The following is a 19733-nucleotide window of genomic DNA, read 5'->3' on the forward strand; positions in this document are numbered from 1 at the left end:
CATCAGCAATAGACTCCCCTGTTGGACAGGGCTCGTCCATTCTCATGCTCAGGAAACTTTTGCGGGAAGAGGACGTGTGAGCCAAGCTCACTATAGGAAGGGGAGCAGTCAAGTTGGGCGAAGCGGGCAGTGTTAACTCGGCCTGAGTGCGCATGTAAGCAAAGGCTATTTCATGACAGATTATATCATTTGCAGGAGCTGTGTTCAAACTAGGCCCAGAGCTACGCGCTCCTTGTGAGCGCTCCATATTGGCAACTTCCACAATGGGAGACAAAGTAATACTTACGCGTTTGTTTAGTTTTTTTGGGTGTGTGCTCTTTGCCAAAGGGTTACGAGGTGGGCGACCACTACCTAGTGAGTAAACCATTTAAGACTAGGAACATGGATTTACCAGTACCGCTGGCCTTGCGTGGTTGCGAAGAAAAAATGTATAGGCGGAAACCTCTTTTTAGGTGGCCTGACTCTAGAGGATTGAGAAGTACAGAAATACAGGGGGGTAGAGTCAAAGGCTTCCCTGGCCAAAGGCGTGACAGGGGGTCAGCGGTGCCTTGCACGAGAGCTAGGTAACTATTAGCTCAGAAAAGAAATCACTGTAGGATACAAAAAACAATAGAAATTTATTTTAACAGGAAGACATATTTTCAGACTTTTCGTGTGCCGTAGCACAACACATATGCATACAAGGGTTGGTGTTTCTGGTTCGGTAAATAGATGACAAGAGGCAGTGGCTGATAGAAGTGGAGCAGCGCTGCAGGGTAGGTACCAAACTGTCTTCAGGACATAAAGGTTGTAGTCAGACTGGGTTAAATGTCATTAGTGTCATCTATTTACCGAACCAGAAACACCAACCTAAGTGTCGACAATGCTAATGTATTGTGATCTCAAGCAATACATGAAATAGACTGTCACTACTATGTACTAACCCACTATTATGCAGACTACAAATGTACCTTTGTATGCATATGTGTTGTGCTACGGCACACGAAAACTCTGAAAATATGTCTTCCTGTTAAAATTAATTTCTATTGTTTTTGTATCCTACGGAGATTTCTTTTCTGAGCTAATAGTTACCTAGCTCTCATGCAAGGCCCCGCTGACCCCCTGTCACGCCTTTGGCCAGGGAAGACTTTGACTCTACCCCCCTGTATTCTTGTGTAGTTGCGGTAATCGATATCCCGCAATACACTTCTCATGGTGTCCACCAGGGTGAAGCTATGCACTGGTGCTGTTTGGTCAAGGGATATCACCCGTCAATACATGTTGTCATAGACCAACCATTGAGAGTGATACACCGCCCCAACACTCCCATGCTCAAATTTATAACGTGTAGATGGAAACAGGAGAACAACACAACATGCAGCAATCTTGTTTTTCCCAAATCACTGGTCTCAAACAAAGTCAGAGACTTCAGAGACACCCAGTCGCCCTCAAGGCGGGTGTAAAAATCCAGTACTCAACAGTGCATGTACTCCAATTGTACCTGTGATGGCCAGCCCCCAAGGATTCCAAGGCCTAGTGCCCGCAGTCACCCTGTAAGGGCAGTCCAAGCTACTCGCGGTGTTCCAGCTCACCAGGGTTCAATGGCTCAGCGCCCACAGTCACCCTGATAGAAGGTAGCAGGTGCTTGCCAGGAGTTGTGCATTCATAAGGGTTTTAACTAAATAGAAAGCTTTTGACAGTTTAGAGGTACAGAGTTTCAATTGACCAGAGACCCTGCATCCTGCGGCGTGAACAGTAAACAGTACTTGTGAGTACATGAGGGTGTGCGCGCGGGTGTGTTGGGTTCTGGGTATTTGAGCTATCCAGAAAGGCGTCACACACACGGGGGGCGGAACCACCGTTTTTTAACCACACCTTCAAACAAAGAAAAAATACATGTTTAAGTGTACTGTTTGCCAATGAGCCAATGTGTGCAGTCAAGGTGAGCACAACGTGAATAGGCAGTCACCTTCTTTTACAAGTCCAGGCAAATTGGTGCAGCGCTCTAAGACGTCCTGACAGCTTCAGGCACACGGGAGAAAAGGTGAAATCCACAGCATTCAGCAGCAGCAGCACTCGGGTCCAGCAGCACACGGCGCCAATAAACAGTACTTGCGAGTACTTGAGGGTGCGCATGCGGGTGCGCTGTGTTCTGGGTATTTGAGCAATCCAGAAAGGCGTCACACACGGGGGGCGGAACCACCGTTTTTTAACCACACCTTCAAACAAAGAAAAAATTCATGTTTAAGTGTACTGTTTGCCAATGAGCCAATGTGTGCAGTCAAGGTGAGCACAACGTGTGCAGTCAGGGTAGCACAACGTGAATGGGCAGTCACTTTCTTTTGCAAGTCCAGGCAAATTGGTGCAGCGCTCTAAGACGTCCTGACAGCTTCAGGCACGCGGGAGAAAAGGTGAAATCCACGGCATTCATCAGCAGCACTCGGGTCCAGCAGCACACAGAGCCAGTAATCAGTACTTGAGGGTGCACCCTTTACAAGGCGGGTGACACCCGCCAAAAGCGTGTGAGTTGAGAGCTATGGGTATGTCACCTTGTCCCTTCCATCACACCTTTCCCTTAGCATGCCACTATTTTGTGTGTCATTTGCATGATTCGGACAGTGGTTTGCCACTGGCCTTATGTTCCTCCTGCCATTGTCTCTTGCAGGCTCTGGGCCTCACAATTGTCAACCTTTGCGAAAAGGTGACCCAGCCCAGGAGAAAGTCCAGCTTACGAGATAACGACCCTAGACCTGCCCATGCTGCTTTCTCCATCAGCTGTCCCAGAGAGGGGTCCTGCAGAATGTTTGAAGACCCTTCTCTGCTTTACTTGCTGTCAGTTTATTCTACCTCTACACAGGCCATATTATGTAATGCACAGGAGAGACAGCTAGCAGCGGCAAGGTGACCACAGGCTTTTTATTACTAAATTTGATTTATAACATCTCACAATGGTTGTGAGGCTTTATATTCACTTGTTTAATGTATTTGAAGTCATTTAAACAGTAAATTTGCCATCAGCTAGTCCCGAGAGCGGTGACATACTGTGGCATGCTGGAGTTCCAAGTGCTTTCAACCATTCAATTGCTGAAAGGTACGAAACATAAGAGAAGAGACTAAGAGGTGAGATGCCTGAAGTAATTTTGAAGCAATGAAAAAACGTATTTGAAGCAGATATAATGAAATATCTAGGTGGAATGCCACGTTAGAATTGACACTGAAAAGGGGATTTCAGGCCCTTATGTTTGAATAGGTCATAATAACTAGCACCAGATATTTTCAATCTAAAGCATTGGTGCAATGGTAGAACTGCAGACCCCAATGCATGAGGTTGACAGTTCTAGGAAGATGTCGGAATTCAATATTTTTTTTTCTAATTTGGTTTATAACATCTCAATGATTGTGAGGCTTTTTATTCACTTGTTTAATGTCTTTGAAGTCATTTAAACAGTAAATTTGACATCATCTAGTCCCGAGATTGGTGACATGCTGTGGCATGATAAGTGCTTAAACTATGTATTTGCTGAAAGTGTTTCAATATAAAACAATCCCACAATGTTTGAGAGGGTATTTTTCGCTTGTTGAATGTGTTTGAAATCCTTAAAACTGCACATTTTACATCAGCCTGTCCAGAGATTGGTGGCATGCTGTGGCATGTGCCACATGTCACATTCGGCTCCTACCCCTTCTCCCCGGGACTGTGTTGAGGCGAGGGGATAGGAGGTGATCACTATCACCGCTTGTCATTAAGCAAATCGAGTCTTCTTACACCGGGGAACTCATTTTGTACGAGCAGAAAGATTACCAAATCTCTGACATACATCAAAAGATGGTGTTTTTCTTGCAGGGTAGTATCAAACAATGTGGGATTGTGCAACTCAATAACGCAAGCAAAGGTTAGCCTCTCTCCATCAGACTTAAAACACATGTTTTCACAACACCACATAGTTATACCGCCCAGTTGACGAATGTACAGGCAGACGATACTTGTAAATCCGGCAGCTCGCCAAGCAGCTACTGAGTGGGCTATCACGCCCCGCCGTCATCGCTGGAGGCCAAAGGTGAAACGTGCAGATTGCGACAGATGTGCCGCGAGGGGGAATGCAGCAGGTTCAGCGAGGACCTAGCCCCAGTGCAGCCCGGGGCATGCATTGCCGTACTAAAGTCTTCCTGGCTGCTGCGTCACAGGGAGGCGGGCGGGCGGGGGCAAACGCAGGGCTCTCTCCACAGCCCCCACAGAGGGGAGGGACACGCTCTGTTTCTCCGCCCTCCCTCGCTCCTCCCTCAGTTCCTGTGGTTGCCTGCTGAGGCCCTCTTGTCGGTCCTTCCCATTCATCCCCTGAGGCGCCGGCTGACGTGGGCTGAGGCCGGGCTCCCTTCCTCCTTACTCAGCTTCCCCGGGTTTGAGGTGTTCCAGCGGGAGATAGCGGCACCGCCTCCTGCAAGGGAGGGACAGGGTACTTCATAAGAGCTGCAGCAGGGGAGCGTCCCTTGTGCACAGCCCACTGACCTACCCTGCAGCAGCATCATCACTGCCCGCCGGCTCCCCGCAAACGCATAGGTGAGGTTGTTCGTCTACGCTGCTCTGTTCATTCTTTGCAATGGTTATTTTCCTTGCCAATAGAGGGAGAAGTCATCATTGCTAGCCTGCCATTCATAAAGTGAGAATATGTTCTCTGGCGGAAAGCATACTAGCTGTTGCCCACATACCTTTATGTGGGAGTGGGAGTCCCATAAAACAACCATTCGTGCCAGTGTCTTCACATGTTTGCAGTGTGCCAGTCGGGTAGCCGGCAATACACACATGCGGCTGTTGTGGAATGGCAGTTTGATTGTGGGTCCCAATTTGAACATTTCCTCGATGAGCCCATCCTCGTCTTCTCTATGAAATACTCACGCTTGTGTCGAGCCATTCTTTGGACTTTCTAGCGCTGGTAGAAGTGTGTGTTATTTTTTTTTTCTTTCATATTTCTCTAGGCTGTTTTAGCTTACTCGTTCAAGCTGACGGTGGCTCATGTGAGCATCTTTCAAACGGTCTGGCGCGGCTTCAGTCAATGTAGTGGCCCCGTGTGTCTGGTTGGGCTACAGCGAAGTTTCTATTAGGAGCGAATACTGGCTTTTTGTAGTCCATGCCAGATGAGCACCTCCCGAGGACCGGGCCCACCTTCTATGGAAAACTTCCCGGGAAGTAAGTCTGCAAGCAGGATCAGCAAGGTGGGCTGGGTCGCGCTAAAACCCACCCCATTCACTTCCACGGGGAGGTCGCGAGAGGGGGAGGGGGGATAATTCTGCCCATCGAAACATCAACTCTGAAGCTCATACTTGGAGTCCAAAATCTCAGGCCAGTGACTCCGACAAGTACCTAGAGGGATAAGAGCTCTTTGCATGGGATTATTTCGCGCAATAAATGATAGAATGTTATTGCAGGGTGGTGTGTCTACTGTGCACGATTATGCTACTTAGTACTAGGAAAAGTCAAGAAGTTCTGCAAATAATGTTGACTTGTAATAACTTTTTCTACGCAGCAAACGCTGCGGTGGTACATTGTGTACTTTTCAGCAAGGTTGGAGAGTTTAAAGTATGCTCTTTGGGGTGACTGCACACAGGAGTAGAAATGTGTGTACTGCCGAAACTTCGGCCTGAAAATGTAGCTCCTGGTGCAATAAACTCTTCCGCCACTTGATTTATAAGCAATGTGTGTGTCCTCACATCTCAGTGGAGTGTAAGCCAGATGAAAACAAGAATTGGCAAAGCCAACACTTTTGTGATATATAGATATTTGCCAGCCAGTGACACGGTATGTTCAACTATTCACACCTTTTGCAGGTGGTAACATTGTGGCCGATGCCTGCACGCCTGCGAAAACTGCTGGCTTTGGCGATTATTATTATTTTTTATAATGTATTTGTTGTATGACTTGCATACATTTAACTGCAAAGCTACCTGGGGCCTCGTTTCAGGTTGGGGTGATTTTATTTGACTTGTGTGTGTGGATTGTTACTTCTGGCAATTATCCTTACTGCTAATGACAATCGGAAATGCACCGTTGCAGACATTTCTTTGCACCAGTAATAACGATAGTGGATTTCCTGAAAACCCAGGTGTGTGGTGTTTTTTGTTTTTTAAAACATTTTTTAAATCGACTTAAAAAAAATCTTTAAAAATATGTTATTAATTTCAGTGAGGGTGGCCACGGATTGGATACATGGGTAGTTTTAATGAAAAATAGAGTATCTTTTTTGCATTCATAGATTTCTCAACTACAACATGGATAGGTCTTGTTTATGGAAAAAAAATTGTCTAGTTGGGGTTTCTGACCCCTCACATATGGTGTCAGTGGGGGATCGGGCTCAGTTGACATAAACTGGGGAACCCTTAGACTTGAGAAACTCAGCAACCGAGCTTCTGATCCATCAATTGCCACAGAACACTATCAGATTTGACTTGTCCAGTGGCAGGGGAGAAATGATGCAAACTGCCCACCTTTCCCCCCCCCCCCCACCTGGAACATACGTTAGACTTGCCTCTAAGACCTGGTGACATGGCCTAGACGTTTTTCAAGGCATTGTAGACAGTGACGATAAGTGAGACATACAAATCTTGATGCAAAATAACGGAAAAGAGGCATATCAAGTGAAGGCGGATGAGAGAATAGCCCTGTGGATTCTAGAAAAGGCTATATTTCTTAAGCAAAAGGAAGCTAAGAGCTCTAACAAGACCAACGCTTTGGGGAGCCAGACATAGTCTCACATTACATCAGAGGCAGTTCCACCTTGGAGAAGAGGCCAAAGTTATTCTTGATCTAGCCTTTTCCCAAAGGAATGATGCCTTAATGGCAGAACCTTTACTTCAGGTCTTACCTGAAGAGGAGGGTAGGAAAAAGGGGTGGGGGAGTTTTTCTTTCTAAAAACGGGTCTGTTATACAGGGGTGACAGTGGGCCGGATGGTGCAGATAGATCGCAAATAATGGTGCCCAAAATTCATTAAAAAATAGTCTTGGAAATTGCCCAATCCCACCTGACCTGTGGCTATCTATGGACAACGAAAACTCAAGCACAGATTCTGAACAGATATCTGGCCGGGATCTATGCAGATGTGAAAAATGTTGTACTCCATTGCTCCCTATGTCAGAAGACTAGCTTCCAAATGCCCCTCCCGCCTTTGCCAATCATTGAAATACCTTTTTTCACGCATCAGCTTGGATATAGTTGGACCCCTTGAGCCATCAAAATTGGGGAAACTGATACACACTGTGGTGATAGATTATGCAACTCATTACCCTGAAGCCTTTCTTTTATGGAACAAGCAACTTCTACCATTTAATTCAATTTCCTTCGAGTTTTTGAGAGTTGGGTTTCCAAAGGAGATTTTGAAAGACCAAGGATCTACCTTTAGTGAACTCGTATCAGATTGAAGTTCGAAGTGTTTTAATCTGAAGAATTTCTTTTACTTCTATCACCCTCAAAGTGATGGCATAGTGGAACGTTTCAACAAGACTTTATTTTTTATTTTTCTCCAAATATTTCTATTGGTATTTATGAGTTTAAACACTCCGGGTTCGTAATTGCTAACCTGTCATCCGCAAAGGCAATCACTTTATGGGTCCATTTGACAAAGTTAATCCCTGTGATCTCTGAGGATTCCCTAATACGAGAGAGTAGGGGTACCAACTGGATTGTGTAAAGGAGTGGGGAGAGCGGGCACCCCTGCTTTGTACCCGGGATACCCTTCTACTTTCTCAGTGCCAACCATTTATTGCCAAACAGATTATCGGATCCTTATAGTTGGCCCTCACCATGCTTATAAACCTTTCCCCCCAACCCCATGGCCTCCATATTGTGGAAGAGAAACAACTGCTCTAACTGATAGAAGGCTTTCTCTGCATCCGAAGCGGGCGTGTCGGTCAGGGTGGCTTTCTTTGAGGTGACGCACCCTCTGCGTATTGTTGCAAGCCTGCCTGTTGTATAAAAAACTTGATTGGTCCACCCCTGATCAGCTTTGGGAGTACCCTCTGTAGTTGGGTCGCCAATATCTTAGTGTATATTTTAGCGTCCAAATTGATGAGCGACATGGGGTGATGGGACCCAGAGCTATGCGGGTTTTTACTGGGCTTTAGAAGTAAAACTACTCTGGCCACCTACATAGATCGGGCAATTCTTCTAGTCATCCCAAATGAGTTAAATAAGGGCACCAAAATCGGTAGTATGACTTCTGGCCAGATAGTTATCCAGTGCTGGGGCTTTCCCTTTCGGCAGAGACTGGATCGCAGCCCTCACCTCCTCTGGGGTGATTGCCTGCTCCCTCTCCTCCCGAGTAAGCCTTGTCAGGGAGGACCTCGCCAGGAAGTCTCTTTGGGCTACCTCCTCCGGTGAGTCGGTCACATAGAGGCTTGAATAAATTCCCTGAAGGCGCTCAGGATGTCCTTGTATGAGGTGCAATCCCCTGTTGCCCCGGACCTGATTTTTAATATGGTCCTGGAACCCTCTTTTTTCCTTAACTGTCTAGCCAGTAGCCTATCCACCTTGTTGGCTTTAATGTAGAATTTCTGCTGGAGGTATAGGAGTGACTACTCTGCCCTCTTTGTTTGGAGAACATCCAGTTGCCCCTTAACCACCATATATTCGTTCCTGATCGTGTTACTGGTGTCATTCTCCATTATGGACATTAGCCCCTTTTAGTTGTTGTTCAAGGTCTTTCTGCAACTGATCTTTCTCTCTGCACCTTCCTAGCTATCAACTCCCCCCACCTCATTGGGGCCTTAAACGCATCCCATATGGTTTGTGCTTCTATTCCCTGCCCATTGTTTATCCATCCCCTTAGTGCTCTGGGAACATCCATCTCCATAGTCCCGGGCACACCTCCTCCTTTGCAGTGAGGCCCATAGGCGCATGGTCGGACTTCAAAAAGACTTTAAAGCACATTTTAAATAAACTAGTTGAAACCAATGGCAAAAAATAGGATGTTATGACAACAGACCCTTTTTGCCATTAGAAAGACCCCACAGTCCTAACAGGATTCTCCCCGTTTTTAGCTTTTATATGGTAGAGAACTGTGAGATGTCCTTGATATGTTGCGTGAGACCTGGGAGGAACGGGAAGATGCTGTTTTACCGCTTTCTGAAACAGCCCAGAGATTAAAAGAGCATATGTCTGCAATTAGAACCATAGTGCAAGCCACTATAATTAAGACCCAAGAACATATCATGATAGAAAAGCTGTATTAAGATCCTTTTCTAGTGTGAAAAGGTTTTGGCCCTTCTTCCTTCATCTGAGAACAAAATGCTCTCTAAATGACATGGCCCCTATGAAATAATAGGGCCTAGTTATTACCGGGTCTTGCAACTAGACTCCTAGCTATCATGTGAATCTTCTTAAAGAATGGAGAATAAGCCCCATCGAAGATATTACCACTGTATTAACCAGTTTATCTGATGAATAAAGTAGCAATACTTTGATTCGTGCAGGCCTGCCTCAAAACCAAAAGGAGGATTTAATGGACCTCCTATAACCTTTCCCTGATGTCTTTAGCACTGAACCAGGTCAGGTAAAAGGAATGTACTATTGTATACGTACAGCCCAGGAAAGGTCTCAGGAGGATAGCTCAGGGCAACGCGCTCGCCTTGGATGCAAGACGACGCGGAGCAACACAGGTTCGATCCCCGGGTCCGCGCTTAGAAACCTCTGGATATTAATTAAGCACGTTATAAATAACCTGTCATATCAAGGTAGTCCATTTAAAACAATATTGGATACCTGAATCCAGAAAAGACATCATGGGGAATATGTTAAGGGCCAATATCTTCAACCCTTCTGAGAGCCACTGGCCCTCTCCAATAGTGTCATTTGCCAAGCCAGATCAACCGTGAAGGTTCTGCATTGACTTTAGAAAGGTGAACACGGTCTCCCAATTTGACAGCTTCCCCAGGCCCAGAACTTTCCTCTCCACGATTTATCTGACAAAAGTATACTGGCAAATCCCTGTTAATCCAGCAGATGGGGATAAAATGGCGATCTCTACTACGTTTGGGCTTTTTCAGTTTAAGGTATTACCTTATTGGATTGCATGGGGCACTAGCTACCTTTCAAAGGTTAATGGACCAAGTCCTCCGACCCCATGCATCTTTTTGTTGAGTATAATCGGTGATATCATCACCCACAGCGGGTCCTGGAAAGAGCATTTACACCACCTCTACCTTGTTCCCAGAGTATTTATTAAGAAAAGCGGGGCTCACAGCAAATCCAAAGAAATGACGATCAGCAGGAAAGTATTGGATTTGTCGTAGGTAATGGGTTGTTCCAGACCAAAACTGAAAAAGTCAAGGCAGTTGAAGAAACCCCCAGGCCCAAGACCAAGAAAGACATGAGAGCCTTTTGGGGTTTAGTATGATATTACAGATGCTTTATCCCTAATTTCCCATCCATCACGTCTTGTCTTACTGATAAACTCAAATGCTGATCAACAGAAAGTGGCGAGAAGATCGTGTTTTGACAAGGTTCTGTGTAGTGAGGTTGTGTTGAACGTGGCAGATTTCAACAGGGAATTAATTCTAGACAGATGCTTCACACATTGGATTGAGAGCAATTATTTCACAAGATCATGAAGGCATTGAGCATCTTATTCTCTACATCAGTAGGAAATTGTTCCCACAAGGGAAAAACAATGCCCTATTGAAATTAGAAGCCCTGGCAATAAAGTGGGCTATAACCTACCTCAAATACTAACAGGTAGGAAGTTCAGGCTGATAACTGACACGCTCCATTGACATGGAGGAGACAACTACCGGGGAGATGTCATCACTTCATTGGATGAGACAGTATTCCCCCATTTGCCCACGAAGAAGACCCCCCCCCCCAACCCAATTCCCTAATGCCTTGCATCTGTCTCCCCCCCCCCCCCCTTCTAGGAAAAAAATAGAGAAACCTTTTCCCAACCCCCTTTTTGGCCAAACCCCGTTCCTGGTCTAAAATGTAATGGCTCCAAGAATGCCTTTTTCAGTTTTCCCCTTCATATAGAACTGGGTTTTCATATGGAACCATTGAGAGGCTTTCTATTACTGGTCATCAGATGACCTCAAGGGACTCTAATTCCCACAACCACTTAAGTAGTGGGACAATTCCCACAACCACTTAAGTAGTGGGACGAGGAGGATGAAGCAAATGACCCTGAACAATGAGCGTGCTAGTTGTTCTCAGAAAGTACCAGTGCGTGGGACATTTAAATATTGAAACTCGATTAGCATCTGTTCAGGAGAATATGTTGCACCTCCCTCAGAGGTGTGTGGAAGCTGGAGACCCGAGTCGGTGTGGTGGAGCAGAAGGGCTTGCCAGCAGAGAGGGAACGTCTCACCAGCACTATGTGCCGCAGAGATGCCAGGAACCACAAGGAAGAGTCCTGCACGTTTGGCAGCTGGAGAAAGCACCGTTACCCTCAACGAGACCTGAACGAAAGCAAGCGTGCAGGAGTAGAACCGCGATGGAAGCCAGAGGCGTCTGAACAGTCCAGAGTGGAAAGCGGGTGACAAAGCTACGCCGCGTAACCAAAAACGGGACTGAAGTCTACACACTGAGCCGGTGAGACAGCCCAAGCATAGTGGGGACTGCAGGCCATTTCAGTTACTGCGCCAAACACAGTTTGAACACTGTAAAGCTGCAGAGACCGAAACAATAAGATAGCTTTTGAGTTAGAAGGCCGAGTGCAAACACCCCTCCACCCCCAACTATATATTAACTGCAAATATGAGGAAAACCTAAGGTGGAATTGCAACAATTCCATATGACTAGTCAAGAAAGGTATTTACAATTTTGGATATAAGAGAAACTGTTATATATGAAAGTAAGAAGTTCTGGCAGGCGACGAAACCAGGCAGTTGGAAGTGTGAAAGTCCTGGCAGGGGAGAATACCATGCAACTGCAAAACTAGCAAAAGTCCCAAAAAGGGACAGTTTGTTGATCAAAGAAGGAATTACAAGGCTAAGCACACTTTACCGAACAGGATTGTTGTGGGCTAAGAAAAGACCCAAAGAACTGGTAGACCAAGAGCCATGGCTACACCCTTTGAAGAATCCAGGGGAAGGCAACCACCCTCTGGAACCAAGGGTATGTTACCTTGGAGAACCTTTAATGTTGGATCTGTTCCATTTTCATATATGAACACTTTTTGCAAACATCAGGTAAAAGACCTTTCCCTTCTCACTTTATTGTTTTGTTTATAGTGTGTGGGTCAGGATAGAATGTTTGGACGCAGGGGCGGTTTTAATTTCTGACATCCTGACAGACAGATCCTTATTTTTTGGTTTTGGGTAGGTAAAGTCCTTTTTGAGCAGGATCAGAGAGGCATTTTCCAAACCCGATTATGTTAAAAGTCAAAACCGGACAACTTTGTGGCCAGATTTCGTTTCTGACCCCTCGTACTACCCTCAACAATTCACACGGTGTTATGTGGTCAACCAGAAGAAGGATTTGGATGATTGAAAGTCATTTTCAAGGATTTTTATTGAAAGAGGTGGTTCAAAACGCCTAATTAGCCCTGTCGTAAGAGGAAAAATTCCCTGCCTAGTTAAACAAAACCTAAGGATGGATGGATGTATAGTCCAAATGAAAGCTCTTGAGTCTGAATCCTTACCAACTAACTGGCCCCACCCACTTTAGACTTAACCAAAAAGGGAAAGGAGCTGTCTTAACCAAAAAGGGAATGGAGCTGCTTTACACAATAGCCTCTTGAGGGCATCTGCCTGACCCACTTATGTTTATCTGGTTCTCAGTCTTCAAAAGTTTCTTTAACCCAGCAAGAGATTCTTTAGTCTTTGTATCCAGTTTAGGGCTTCCACTGTCCCCCTTGGTAATAATGAAAACTGTCTCTTAATGTGTCTATTGCTTTTTCAACTTTTCGTCAAGGATCTCTTGAAACAAAATATGCAGTTTCCTCAGCTTTAATCCAAACTTTGTTTTTTTTTCTGTTCTCCTTTCATAGGCTATTTGTACAGTTGTGTTTCTCAGGTTCCCGTAGCCTTAGCAGTTTCCCTAGTAGTTACTCCCAATGTTCATATCCCACTCGATCAGATTTTCATAGTGTTTGTACTCTTGGGTTTCTCAAGCTCCTGTTACCTTGGTAGCTTTTGTAGCAATTTGTTCAAATTGTTAGTATTACACTCGGTTCCCTTTTCACTATCTGGTTTCTCAGGATCCCGTAGCCTAAATATCTTCCCTCCTGTTAATCTCAGTCTTTGATACTTCTTACAGTCTTCATTTCATAGGGTTTCTTCACTCTTTGGTTTCTCAGGCTCCTGTAATTTGGATAGCGTTTCCAGTGGGTTCCTCCAATATTCGTCTTACTTGCACTCCCCTTTTCATACAGTGTTTGCACATTCAAATTGTTGAGGCCCTTATAAGCTGGATAGTTTCCCCAACTGGTATTTACAGTGTTCGTACTTTTGTAGCGGTATGTTTGTCTGGTTTCTCAAGCTCCTGAAACCTCACCAGCTTGTGGCTACGTGTTGCTGCAGCCACGGTCTGACACGTGCAGAGCTTGAATCTTGGCTCCTTCGGTTGATCTGGTTTTGATGCCCATTGACGGCCTTCTAGGCCACCACTGCTCCTTCGTGGTTAGGCCACCACACTAGACGGATGTTTTTCCACCCCTGGCTTCTATTGCGGACAGGACTACTCGGTCGTGTTGAACAGCAATGCGCAGGCATTCGATTGGTGTTCTTTCCTTGCACCAGTGGCTTCACCCCTCCAGGACATCATTACAGTTTACTGTCTGCATAGCCACTCTCCTGCTTCTGTAGGAGGGCCTCCCTCAGGAGAGTCATGCATAGCATGCCCACCTTCCAAGCCTCACAGTGGGTGCCTCCCCACCCTTGGAAGAAGCAACACATTGTCCAGATTCATCATTATTGGCTCTCAGAATCAAGAGGAAACCAAATGCATCTAATTGGCTTTTAAGTTTGCATTCCCTCCAAAAACATGATGGGACTCCAACAAGAGGAATTTAATGCAGACTGATCTGCTACTCACTCAATGCCAGGCCAATCTACATGGCCTTGTGTTAACTGTTCATCCTCAATCCGGAGGATACCAAATGTTACAGCACATATGAGCTATTATAATTGGAATCTACACTGGAAGCAAATAGACTCTGGTGTATGCATACACTGTACTCTCCTCTCCAATGTAAGGACTGTTGATGTATTTTGTTAACCTTCAAACTCAAGAGGGATAACGAATATTACAGCATTGAATTGGTTAATAGTTGTCAAATAAAACGGGATGAATCCAAGCTGGACTGTCCGTTTTGGGGTAGGACCAAGCCTGATTTGCACATGGCCTTGCCCTTTCTGTAATGTCTTATCTGGAGGGTTGCCCAGAGCTGTGCCTGTGGTTATGATTTATTCAAAACCTATTTGTTGTGGGTTGAATGTCAGATGACCTTCTGTGGGATGCTAGACTTATGATTGATGGGGGGGGGGGGTTATAATCAGGCCGGCTATGTTTAAGGAAGTGTTATGCATTGGCATCATGCCTTTTTTTTATATGCTTTGTTTGGGCAGACAGCTATGGGCCAGGACAGTCCACCTGCTTAAGCTTGATACTGTTTATTCTCCTCATTTACCCCTGGCAGCCGCTATCTGCCATGACAGAAGCAACTGTTGATTCCTAGGCTGGGGGAGATATGTATGAAACGGGGTGTCCTAAGTACGCTCAAATATTGTTGTCCCAAAAGATGGGCAATAATCAAAAAAAAAAATATATATATATATATATATATATATATATATATATATATATATATTTATAAAACATATTTTTAAAGAAAGTTCCTATGTACAATTTTGAGCAAATGAGGCTCAGTGTTTACATGGGGGGGTGGGGGAGGAGGGCATCCATTTTGTTATTTGACGCAGCCTCATCTGTTCATGTTAAGCTCTGCTCTGGCTGCAATAATCAAGCAGCAAAAGCGCCCTACTGGGAGCTTTTGCTTACTGCAGCCAGAGCAGAGCTTAACATGGACAGGAGGCTGCCATCGCTTTCATTTTACATTTGCTGTGTTCCCCAAGCCCAGGGAAGCACAGCAAACGTAAAATGAAAGGCAGAGCAATTATAAATACTTTGTCGGCATCTGGTGGATTTTTCATAATTGCTGTGACTTTCTTTTCTAGTTTCCTGTGCTCAGTAAACTAGAAAAGAAAGTTGCAGCAATTATGAATACTCTGCCGGATGCCGGCGAAATATTCATAATTGCCTGGACTTGCCGAAAAGAAAAGGTGCAGCAATTATAAATACAACGTTGTATTTATGATTGCTGTGGTTAGAAAACCACAAAAATCTTGTATTTATGATTGCAGTGGCTTTCGCTTTGAGTCTCCTGGGCTCCCCCAGTCCGAAAATCGTAAATACAACGTTGTATTTATGAATGCCGGTACTTTCGCTTTGAGTCTCCCGGGCTCCCAAAGCGAAAGCCACTGCATGTTGTATTTAAATTAGTGATTTTTAGATCTAAATTTAAACATCAAAAGCACTTACCAGCAGACAGGATCCTGACTGCATTCTCTGCTCTCTGGCAATAATGAAGCAAAAGCCACCTACTGGTAGCTTTTGATTGTTCCAGCTGGCTGGCTTTTGCTTTATTATTGCCGCAAGGGCAGAGCTTGACACAAGCACAGGAGGCTCATCCATTTTACGAAATGGATGCCTCCTAGTGCTTGAAATCTTTGAGTTTTAGCCTCATTTGCTCAAAACCTTACATAGGAACTTTTGATTATGGCCCGTCCTTCGAGCCAATACAATTTTTGAGTGAACTTCCCCTTTGAGGCTATGGTTTCCAGCACTGGGCTGCATGAGGGTAAATTCCTGCGATTATTTGAGTGCCAGTAATCTGGCCAAGACGAAATGGCCTGACTGGCCTGCAGACCCAGAGCCCTGCACGATACCGGCTTTATTTATGATGTTGAGGACACCTGGAAACCGGCATCATCTCATCTGTACAGTGGCCTCCTGTCTTTAGCAGGCCCTGGCAGCTTAAAGATTAGAGTTGTTTGGGAATTGGACTTGGGGCTAGCGCTGGAGGATAAACAATGGGAAACAGTCTAGAAACGCAAGATTCCGATTGATGCAGCTCAATGTACTCCATTGCATGTACATGACTCCCTCTAGGGTTGCCGGATGTAATAGCATGGTGTTGCCCGAATGCCGGTGGTGTGGAAAGGCTTCTGCAGACCTACTGCACATGTTCTAGAGCTGCCTGAAGGTGTGGGCTTTCTGGGGCTATGTTCAACTGACACTTGAAAGAGCTGGCCTATATAGATTCAAATGGAATCCAGCTGAATGTGTGTTGGGGATTTATAATAGGCCACATAAAGTAAGACATGTAATTAAACTTATGGATTTGGTAAGTGTGCTGGCAAAGGGAAGAATTGCGCTTGCTTGGAAAGTGGCAGGTGGTCTGAACCATTTACTGTGGCTGAAGGACCTGAAATGGTGGAGCACTAAGAATGTAGTGTGGCACTGAGCCGTGCATGCGGCCCTTGGAGAATGTACCACCATTATAGGGCCCTGGAATGCACTCCTTATATGTAATCAAATAGGTACACAGGATCCTATTTATGTACCACATCTTACTCCACCAATAGGAACATAGATTATATTATAAAAGAAGGATAAAATGGTAAACTTTCTCTACTTCCACCCCTCCTTCTCCCCCAACGATTAGACACCTCTGACAGATTCTCCGGCACTACAGGTCTTGACAACATAGACTGCGTGCAACATTCCAAATTTCAAAAAACATTTTTGTTTAATACAGAATATTTAAATTAAAACATAAGATACTACCCACACCTAACACAGTGTACAAAACTACCACTAAAACCTACAAAAGCTAAATTTCAAATAAACCACTTACAAATGGACACAGACGAAATCACATATCACAGTACATAGAAAAAACCTAAATGTGTCACTAAAACAACATATTATCCCAACATGTTTCTGTTCTTTAAAGCCCCTTTCGGGCGAACATTCTTCAGGGGAACCTTTAAAACATCCACTATTCTTCTCAACACCGTGTTGAATGGGTAGTTTCAGGCAACCAGCCTGCAAAGAAGGGAAACAGAGGAAACTAATCAGATCCCCAGGGGAGGGGGTATTACCAAATGTAAAAGTGGAGTTGACTCAGTCAAGAGAACAATTCCACAAAAATGTTTAGAAATTAAACCAATTAGATTTACCTTGATGTGGTGAATCTTCAACGCACGTCTGTAAATGACAGGCTAATTTTTCTTCATTGAAAAACCGAGATACTTCAAAAGGCGTCTCAATCCGCCGAAAATATCGTCACACCTAGAAAGGACACATCACACTACCAATGAGACACAGATCACTACAGGACAACAGTCATGAATTGTTCAGGATATATTAAATAAAAATTACCTTCACGCAAGTGAAGCCGCCCACAACGTGGGGCAAGGGGAGGAAATCCCTTGTAATGACAACCAAGTCTGCAGATGATTACAAAAGAGGACGCAGAACCAATCTGTAATATAAGAAGGGCGGTCACCAACCATCTCAAAGAGCATTAAAATGCACCGATACACCACGGCTCCCAAATGTGTGTTAAAAAAAGGGGGAGAAAAGAAGCCATTTCAAGACCAGCCTAGGTCGTGCATTAGAGCTCATGCTTCCAAACAGTAGTGTCATACACTAGCGGTCTTCACAGCCATTAAATGTGTAAAAACATGCTGAACGTGACCAAGTAGTGAGAGAGAGTACACAACACCTCAACATTCAGTAAGTAAAAAACTGCGGAAAAGGGATAATAGCCACCAACATCACTAAAAGTAATGTAGCTACTAAAGTTCAAGAACAACATGCTCACCTCTAGATTAGGAGAAACAAACTCCTCGCTAATGACTTGCGGGGTTTGAAAGAAGACCGTGCAGCACCAGCATGTGTTTTCACCAAGTGCAGCAAAATGCTCACCACTTCCTAGTAAACACTAAGAAAGGACTATACTTTGATTAAATACTAGCCGGCAAGAAAATACAGCGGCCATCTTTTACATGCAATCTTCCTAGTGAACACTAAGGAAGGACTAAACTCTTCAGTTAGGTACTAGCCGGTAAGAAAAAACTAGCGGCCATCTTTGCATCAAACCACCCAACAACAAGGGGAAGCAGTGTTGAGAAGAAAGTGCACTGGGGGGCACAAAACCATTCAAAAGAAATTGACACAGCATTGCAAAAATCAAGCAACAGACATATGCAAATTTTTGCAAATATAGATGGCACAAAATAAGGAAAATTCAAAACACAGCCAAAATTGCAAACAATAGTCGGATAGCAGAAAACATTTATGTTTGGCTGACCAGATGCCAATCAATACTCTCATTGAGCCCCAGAACATTACTTTGCAATTTAAAAATAATTTTTTGTTCCAGGTTCAATAATTTCTGGTCTGTCTCGGCTTTCCTATGGCCATGCACCTTTTTCAAAATAAACCACGTAAAATCATTGCAGCCATGTTTCATATCAAGAAAATATTTCACTAAAGGAGCTGCAATCACTTGATTTCTGATGCAGCTCCGATGTTCCACCAAACGGACTTTACATTGTCTGTTAGTCTTGCCTACATAATATAGGCCACAGGGGCATGTGATTAAATACACAACATTGGATGTGTTACAGTTGGTCATTTCATTACACACCCATTTCAGATTAGGTAAAATTTGTATATATCTAATCTCTTTAGTTTGGGTACACACACTACATTTACCGCAAGGAAAATGGCCTTTTATTTCTGTTAAACCCCATAACCTGGTTTGTCTCACCAGTGGTGTACTTTTCTCAGTTACATCATTCCTGATCAAAATGTTCCTTAGGTTTTGACTTTTTCTAAAGGCCACCAAAGGGGGCAAGGCTTCTTTTCCTCTCTATACCTTTTTCCAAGTTTTCTTCACAATAGATTTAATTTTGTACGATAAATTTGAAAAAGTATTAACACAAACAGTACCAATCTTTCTCTTTATTTTCACATTTTTCTCCAAAAGAGCCTCCCGATTATTATTGTATGCTCTTTTTTGAAGCAGTCTTAATCACTCTAGGTGGATAGCCTTTGTTTCGCAGTTTCTGAGTAAGTGCGTCCGCACTTAGACGGAAATCCTCTTTTCTACTACTATTCCTTTTTAACCTTAAAAACTGCCCAAAAGGTAAGTTGTTTTTCAGATGCTTAGCATGATGGCTGTTAAAGTGAAGAAGAGAATTCTTGTCAGTAGTCTTTGTGTAGGGCTTCACTTTTAACACTCCATTCTCATGAAAGATGGTAATATCCAGAAAATGAGTCTCAAAGTCACATATGGATCCCGTAAATTTCAGAAAAAGATTCTGTTGGTTCAACCAGGTCATAAAGCACTCAGCTTCTTCTCTCGTACCATCCCATACAATGAGTATATCGTCTATATACCTCAGCCACTTCCTCAACTGATGGCTATAAGGATTAGTGGCTGGGTATATCACAATTTTTTTCAAAATATTCAACATAGAGGTTGGCTAAATTAGGGGCCATGGCCGCACCCATGGCTGTGCCCTCTATCTGTTGGAAAAAAGTTCCTTGGAACTGGAAAAGGTTTTGGGTAAGGGCAAACTCAGTACACCACAAAATAAAGGCACTGCTCACAGGGTGTCCATCCTCTCTGCCCAGCAAAATTTCTTCAACAACCTCTAATGTCGCCCTTTGTGGTATAGTATAGAGGGATTGAATATCCAA

At 44.3% G+C, this 19733-nt stretch overlaps 1 protein-coding gene across 2 annotated transcripts in view; it reads left to right on the top strand.

The window, feature by feature from the left end:
- Positions 1 to 4162: 4162 nt before the first annotated feature.
- UGDH (UDP-glucose 6-dehydrogenase) overlaps positions 4163 to 19733 on the top strand; it is a 138976-nt gene continuing 123405 nt past the window's right edge. Inside the window, exon 1 of one of the 2 annotated variants that reach the window (XM_069631779.1) lies at positions 4163 to 4537. The gene's annotated coding sequence lies outside the window, so the exon portion shown is untranslated. Of the gene's footprint in view, positions 4538 to 5063; positions 5165 to 19733 lie in introns of those variants that run through there. The other variant, XM_069631780.1, reaches the window with a different exon arrangement.

The sequence above is a fragment of the Ambystoma mexicanum genome, chromosome 6q (assembly GCF_040938575.1).
Source record: "Ambystoma mexicanum isolate Mex_15411 chromosome 6q, UKY_AmexF1_1, whole genome shotgun sequence".
NCBI classification, from domain to species: domain Eukaryota; kingdom Metazoa; phylum Chordata; class Amphibia; order Caudata; family Ambystomatidae; genus Ambystoma; species Ambystoma mexicanum.